Source organism: Asterias amurensis, chromosome 22 (genome assembly GCF_032118995.1).
Source record: "Asterias amurensis chromosome 22, ASM3211899v1".
In the NCBI taxonomy this organism is placed as follows: domain Eukaryota; kingdom Metazoa; phylum Echinodermata; class Asteroidea; order Forcipulatida; family Asteriidae; genus Asterias; species Asterias amurensis.
This window is the reverse complement of record NC_092669.1, coordinates 10,402,335-10,411,071: the sequence shown is the minus strand read 5'-3', so window position 1 is coordinate 10,411,071 and position 8,737 is coordinate 10,402,335.

Genomic DNA, 8,737 nt, shown 5'->3' with positions numbered 1-8,737 from the left:
CACGTGGACATTTGGCTGGTAATCCTGCTTTTATCAAGGCAACAATGTCATGCCAAGCAAATTTTGGGGATTAGAAGCTCTATGAAATTGAGCCAAGATCAGATAGCAATGAAAGTGAGGAACTGGGGTCGATTTCACAAAGAGTTAGGACTAGTCCTAATTTAGGACTAGTCCTAAGAGATATCAAAAACGTACAGCTAGTCCTAAGTTAGGACGAGTAACTTGTCCAAACTCGAGATAAGACTAGTCCTAACTCTTTGTGAAATCCACCCCAGGACTTTATACTGAATAATAATAATAATAATAATAATAATAATAATAATAATAATAATAATAATAATAATAATAATAATAACATTGAAGTCTTCTATAGCACATGCATCTACCAAACAAGGTACTCAAGGCGCTGACTATTAACTAACTTTCAGAAAGATAGGTTATTGCAGAGATGAATTCTGAGACCCAATTTATGTAGCACCCTATAATAAGGGTTTACTTGGTGCTACAATTCTTGTATAATGGGGGTTGACGTGGTTCTGCTTCTTTGATCTAGGGATTAGCCATGCTGATAAATTCTGGGCTCATTTAAGTTTAGGCAGGTCCTGATCAGGAATTTCATACAGGAGCAGCTTACCTTCAAGACCTTTTCTCGTGAGTGTGTTTTTAACGACTGGGACAACAAGTTCCTCATCATACCTATAGATCAACAAAAATATTACACAATAAGCTTGGGCGTTATGATTTATTTTATTCACGATATATCGCCGACAATATATCGCGATATTCGATATAATCGCGATTAATTAAATTTGACATCATCAGTCTTCAAACCAAAACAAACACTATTTAATCAGGGTAAAAACTTGGATAAACTTGGCAAAACATTATTTTTGAGCCAATTTCACTATTTTTAAACTATTTTTTCCAGTTGAAAATAGCACTTGAGCCGCTGAATATTTTTTAGTAACAAATTATATTTTATTAAAATTCATACAATTAGCTACAAAATGATGTCTCCTTTGCCACATTAGTGCCATTTTGAAATTTTGGCACTGAGGTTTACATTTCCATGGAACTGCCCAGCTCCATGAAATTGGGCCATGGACCAGTGTTAATGTTGAGCTCTGCTTACCTATTGGTAGCATCTTAGCCCTCGACCGTTGAGTTTCTGCCAGACAGTGACCAAGGCATGTTGCGTGATCTCTGATCACTGCTTGGCATGACCAATCTTGATGCCATCTTGAGCAGATTGTTTTGCCGATGTGAAGTTTTCTCGATAATGTGATGTAGTGGAGGATGCTACAAAGTCGTTCTAAAAAAATTATAAAAGAAAACCGAATAAAAAAAAAGTTTCAAAATAAACTAGGCCTGGAATTACACTAAGGGTTTCCCATTGACGAAAAGATTTCCCATCAACATGACCTTTGCAAAATGAAAACGACCTTGCCCTTTCAAAACGTTCTTAGATGAAATTTAAGGGCTGAATTCTTTCCAATTAGACAGCAGTGGAATTAATCGCTCTTTTTGATGGTATCGAGGAATAACCTTTTCGTTTAATCTTGAGAGTAACCACATATCTTTACACTATTACTTTGTTGGGTGTGGTGGTCATTTAATTTAACATAAAGAAGTCAGTAAGGCATCTAAACAGGGACATTTTAAATTTTTATTCACTATCTGCATATAAAAATGTCAGCAAGCCTTTCTTTATTGAAAAAAATGCCTGTTTTTGTTTAGTTCATTAGGTCTCAGTCCCCAACCAAGCAGCTTGTACCAAATATTTGATAATCCAGGAAAATCGTACGCCTAGAAAAAATCCAGGTGTTTTTCAAGCAAGAGCGTTAATTAGACATTGAGGATCAACTTCGTGACCTTAGAATTTGTGTCATGCTTTTTGAAAGTGGTAAAAATGGGGCAAATCTGGTGACTAGCTGTCGAAATTATACGTGTTTGACCAGATTGTCATTTGCCGCTCAAAAGAATCTCAGAACCCTTCAGCCTAGCGGCCGTCGGGAGGAGGGTTACGACGTTATCGCAACTACCGCTTCAATGCAATGCTGTCTAAAAAGATAAATAAAGCTTACAGAAATAGCAATTTAAGACAAGAGTACTTATAAAACACAAACCAAGAAAATCATCACCAAACAAAATTTGCTTTCCTGTATGTAAAAAAAAAATGAGCTTAGTTTAGAATAGAAATTATGATGGATTTTTTCAAAAGACTTTTGACTTTGTGGGTCTAATGACATGGACTTCGAATGGGCTGGATAATCATGATAATGCGAAAAGATTGAACATATTTTTCGGGGGCAAAAAAAACACCAACGTCCACATGGACTTTCCCAAACACAAACACAATACAATATAGTATCTACAAACGAGCATGACGAGAGAGCGAGGGGGAGTCAATGCACCATTCCATGATTCTGCAAGTGAAGTCAATCCGTTTAAATTTAACGCCCCTAAAATCGGGGGAAAATATACCTTTCTGGTAAAAATACATTATCATGTTATCAACCAAAGTGATGTATACATTCCAAACCCATTATTTACCTGTCAAGAAATCGTTGACAATCTATCAAATAAGAAATATTGAGGCTTTTTTCTCTGTTTGCCAAGTGCTACGTCTTGACAGTTGAGCTGCATTCGCTGAAAAGAACGACACACGTGTGAAACGAAAAAGCGAGAGCTATACACGCTAGTCTTGGTTACAAGACCTTCGCGTTCAGCACACCGTATCACCCAAGAGATTGTTAGTGTCTTCTCGCTATGGACAGCGACTTTGACGTCTTGGCTCAAGACTACGTGTGATGATGCGTGCATGCAGTGAAAGCAGAACCTTTATGTTTTTATCCCAGCATTGTAAAGGCAAGATTAGCATACCGCCCCCTCATTGGCTTAGAGACTACTTTGCATAATGCATCGTCTTCAACCTCACGTGACTCAAAACTTTACACAGCACATTGTGTATATGGAGCGCTCAAAATCGTTCTTCTCAGCCAGTAGCTTTAAACTCTAAAAATCTGTTAAAATGTCGTTGAAACTGATACATTTTAGTACATAAGGTTAAAAAACAAGCTTCATTTTGCCAATTTTATTAATGTTATTTAAATTCTCTCCACAAGTTTATTAAAAGTTACACACAAAGATAAATTAATAGATATGGATAGATATGAAATTGGGTCTAGGCCATTAACTATTTGTTTGCATTTAAACCCGAGTTATTTTCCGTTGGTGAACCTCTAATTGTATTTTCTTGTTTGATGGTGAAAGAATGAGATCAAGTTTAATTTCTTCTCACATGGCATTGAAGCAACTTTGTTATACAGTATCCAATTTTCTAAAGTCACTAGACATCTTCGCTCATTGTCAAAGACCAATATTCTCACTTGGTGTTTCCAGACATATGCTTAAAATAACACACCTGTAAAAATTTGGACTCAATTGGTCATCGAAGTTGCAAGAGAATAATGAGGGGGAAAAAACTTGTTGCACAAAATATTTGTGAGCTTAGATGCCTTAAAGGCAGTGGACACTATTGGTAATTACTCAAAATAATTATTGATATTTTGATATTTTTTATTTTTGGAGTGAGAAATTACCTCTTTCTCAAAATCTACGTTACTTCAGATGGAAACTGTCCTTACAATTTTTCAGAACTGAGAAGTCTCCCGAACCTCCGATTATCTACTCCACGGCAGTAGAATAAAGCAAGACAGTTCCCTAAGAACAACTCTACCTGGCAAGTAGATACACACATGGTGTTACCGCAAACCAAATATACATTGATACCTCACCATGCAATGCCTCAAATCCTTTATGTCCTTACAATGTTTAATTATATCAACAGATTTTTATTGATTGTTACTAAGTAAGTTTTTAGGCTAACAATTATTTTGAGTAATTACCAATGGAGTCCTATTTTTTGTTTTAAAGGCAGTGGACACTATTGGTTATTACTCAAAATAGTTATTATCATTAAACCTTTCTCGCAACTTCGACGACCGATTGAGCTCAAATTTTCACAGGTTTGTTATTTTATGCATATGTTGAGCAGACCAACTGTGAAGACTAGTCTTTGCTAATTACCAATAGTGTCCAATGTTTTTAATTTAACACTGTTTTTAATTACCTTCAATTATTTTATTCACCTATTATATAAGGTTTCCCCTCTGCTTTATTATAAGGGCTTGGGACCTTCAAATCCAAGGCAACATAATTGAAAATATAAATAATTTAAATTCAGTTTCGAAATATGTCTGTAAATGTATTCAGACAAAATTGTTATGAATTTGAAATGCTTTGATCTTCTTTTTATATACTAAATTTTCAATCATTTTTCCTTGGATTTGGCAGCATTAAAAACGTTTGTTTGTAACCACCAGTTGCAATGATCCGGCTTGTGGACCTCCAACCAGTTCTGACGTCCTTCGCCCATCTGTGCCCTGCAACAATTCACAGTCAGTCATTATTTCTTCTTATTTTTGCTTTCGCTTGGTCACCATCCTCGACAGCCATTCTTCATAGGACTCATTGGCACTGTTGGCACAGTACAAGCAGCCGTAGTACTGGGTGTGGCTCTCCGAATCCCGTGGTTTCTTACACTGGCTGCAAGTTGTTATTTTTGTTCGTTTGGCGTACTTCTTCCTCTTGCACTCAACACCAGCCTCATCCTCTTAAGTCACACGACGCCGATAATGCTTTGTGCTACGTGGTACTGGTTTGGACTCAAACTTAAATGTTACTCAGAGGCTGGCTGAACAAGGGGATGGTCTTCTTGGGTCTGGCTGCTGGCGGCGCCAGGAAATATGGGTGGTGCAGGCTGGTCCGAAGGTGTCGTGTTGAATGTTGGTCTGGGCACTGGTCTGGGGGTTGGAACTTGTTTACGTGGTGCTCGCACGGGTGTTCCCTTTCCAGCATTGTTTGCCGGATCTTTGAACTGGTGTTGTTGCTCTACACCAGGCACAGTCAGTCTGATGGGTTTCACAAGTGGAGAAGGGAGGGGCTCTGAAAACACCTGCCTTTGAATTTGATTACTCATTGTGCCTGTAAGATACATGTAACAATAACAGCAGAATTAGAAGCAGAGAAATAAGACGTCTTTACAATGCACTGCAGTACAGTATCAATCTTTGTTTCATATTTATAAACCAATTAATAGGCCAGCAGCTGATTTCAGGAAACGCTAGGACTGATCCTATCTCGAGTTAGGACGAGTAACTCGTCCTAACTTAGGATTAATCTTAATGTCTGCATGCTACAGTGCAGGGTTGGGATCCGTCCTAGGTCCTAAGATTAATCTTAAGTTAGGAAGAGTTTGGTGAAATCGACGGCTGGTTCTTGATAATTTACCTTGACTTCTTTCCAGTAAAATTATCAAGAACAAGGCCTCGATGGGTTTAAACCGCTAGTTGTAAACCGCTCCACCACACATTGATTCCCTTATGAACAGGCACCTGTGTATTTCTTGGAGGTTGTCTGTGTGGGGTCAATCCTCTGGCTTAGCACACCATGGCCTAATTTCAAAGAGCTGCTAAGCACAAAAATTTGCTAAGCATGAAATTTCTGCCTCAATAAAAACAGGATTACCTACCAAATTTTCACATGATTTTCAGGATGAGCAAGCAACAGCTGAATACCAGTAATAAGCAATATGCAACATATCGAAATTTGGTTGGTTATCAAGGAAGAAATGTCATGCTAAGCAAATTTTTGTGCTTAGCAGCTCTATGAAATTGGGCCCATGTCCGAGCTAGGTTACCAGCCCAAACAACATTTAGTTTGCATGCCACTGTTGTGGCTGGTGCCCGCCCCAAAGTTTACTTAGCAAATCATTTTGTCAAGCAGTACTTTCTGCTTAACAGCCTAATGAAATTGGCCCCAGGTATTCACCTACCTGATTGCCACCCATCAATGCTCTACGCACCCATCAATGTCCACATCCTGACGCACATGCGGGTACATACCAGCCGGTACTTGCAAGTTTTCGTGGGGCAAGTCAGCTTCAGAGCCCACAGCTTCTGCGGCATCCATATTCCAAGCTTGTGGGTGAAGAACTGTGCAGCTCTGGGTTGTTGACTAAAGATAGGGCGTGGTTAGGGATGGGCAGGGCGTGGTTAGGGATGGGCAGGGCGTGGTTATGGAGGATAGTACCAGAAGCGGTTGATGCTTGTGTAGTTGAACCCCCTTTTTCCTTTTTGGACATCCTGAAGAGTGCTTCTGATGGTTCACCCTTCTGAATACCCAGTGATGGCCTCATTTTTCGGGCAGACTCTGCTGTCATCCAATAATGAGATGATATATCCTGAGACAGTAAAAATAAACAAAACTAGGAATTAATTAACACAACACTAATTATCTACAACCTCAAAGATTTTTTTTTTTACAGACACTTCAACTGAAACATACCAGCCTTACACAGTGTCTCGGTAACAACATACTCTGGGGACTGTGGTAGGACGATCCAAGGGAGTTGGGGCCAGGGTTCGAAATTAACACTGTACAACAGGTTACCTGAGGCCAGTGGTTTAAGAATCAGGCCAGTTAATTTATAAACGTACATGTCACGCCACCAATTTTTCATTTGATATGAAAAACAGTATCCAATATACCTCAATCAAATATCCCTTTTTGTAAAAATGAGTGAAAGTGGCTGGCACTGCAGGATACAGAAAGTTATCCGTACAAGTAATTCAGCTATCTTGAATTTTTTTAATTTAATATCAATATCTCTCTGCACTTTTAAAACCAATAAATAAAAATATTCATTAATTCTTTGTGAGTAGACCTATTGAAGTATTACCCATAACATAAGAAAAAATAGCTTCCCTGGGTCGACCCCGGTTTGCCCCAGTACGTCCGAATAGCTTCGACCATGCTTTGACGGGGATCACCCGGGTCAGCCCCCAGTGCCCTGCATGTGGAGTGGGTCACTTGGGGGTGACCCGAGGTGCATGCGACCCAGCCAGGGAAGCTAACCGAACGCACCCATTCTGAGTTTTAGTTTAATATTTTGGAACTAATTGAATAAAAGATCAGAAAAATTGCATTTAATAAAAACCATCACAAATTGTACATTTCATGGTGGGTGCTTAGCATTAGCTGTGAATAACAATAGGGAATAACACTAAACCAAAATTAACACATTGTTACTAGTTTCTAATGACAAAAATAACAATCAAATATTTTCCCGAAACTGGTTAAACCACACCAACGACAGCTCAAACTCCTATTCATTTACACTGCAGTACATCGCTGCTTACGGACGCAAAACAACATATTTTTAGACACAAAAACTATACCAAACTACATGAAAGTTACTGAAAATAATTGTTACAAAAACTTACCAATATTATTGGCGTTGAAATTCATTTTTTAAGGCTGTAATGTGTGATTTATGGACAATAGTTCAGTCGAATTTTGGGGGAAAATGCGATCTGGGAGGGAAAACGGCGAAGTGCAGTACGGAGCGCCAAATGGGTCGATTTGTGGCCTGCTCCAATTTTGTTCCAATTTCGTGATCGAGGGCCCTGATTGGTCGAGCCGTTCCAATTGTTGTTCCAATTTCGCAGCAAAGTTAGGGAAAAATCGGCGCGCAATAGAAGTTTCTCGGGTTTGCTCTCCTCACATGCATGCCAATCTTCTCTGTGGATTTGTTCCAATTTCGTGAACTCGGCTTCTGATTGGTCCAGACGTTCCAATTCTTGTTCCAATTTTGCCCTCCTCCTCGGATACCTGCAAATCTTCTCTGTGAGATTGTTCCAATTTCGTGAACACGGCTTCTGATTGGTCCAGACGTTCCAATTCTTGGTCCAATTTTGCTCTCCTCGGATGCATGCCAATCTTCTCTGTGGATTTGTTCCAATTTCGTGAACACGGCTTCTGATTGGTCCAGACGTTCCAATTCTTGTACCAATGTTGCTCTCCTTTTTTGTCAAGGCCTTCGATCGTGGCTCGAAGAGCCGTGACCCCAAGCGACTGGAGCAGGAGACTACGCACGTGAGTACGCCGCACCGAAACTGGAACAAAATTGGAACACTACAGAGAACATGCATGACATGCACGTGTATTGGAGAGCCGCGATCCCAAGCGACTGGAACGGGAGACCACGCACGCTAGTGGAAATTGGAACACTACAGAGAACATTGGTCTGCCTGCATTGCAAGAGTGCTCCAGTATAAAACCGTTGCTCGAATGCTCTCTGTAGTGTTCCTATTAAGTTGTACTAATTGTTAAAAAAGCGTCAGCAGCTTATATTGTTCGATATACAATCCTAGTTTTGGTTATGTTTACTAATAACTGTTGTATTTTTGACGATTTTGTGGAAGCAGGACTGATGGATATGGGTCATATCCAATATCTCATAATAATAAATGGCTCTACGTTTAAAAGTTATTGTCATTCGCCAAGTATTGACCAAACACAAGAACAAGAACATAGTGGCTGGGGAATAATATTTCCATAAAAAGCACTGTCTGCTGAATTTATGAATGAAGCATTCCCGATCCTCTTCGTTCGATAAAATAGCCTGGAGATAGATGCAGCGAAACCACCGACAGCCGATGACAGAACACAGCGCGATATGCAAATACCTACCTTAACCCACATAGGATAAACAATTTCCTACGACCGCATGCCTAGCGCAGAGAGTCGTCGATGGCGTCTGGGTACCATACATCCACTACATCGTGTAAACATTCTGCGAATAACGGCCCATTTAGTGTAAACATCCGAACTG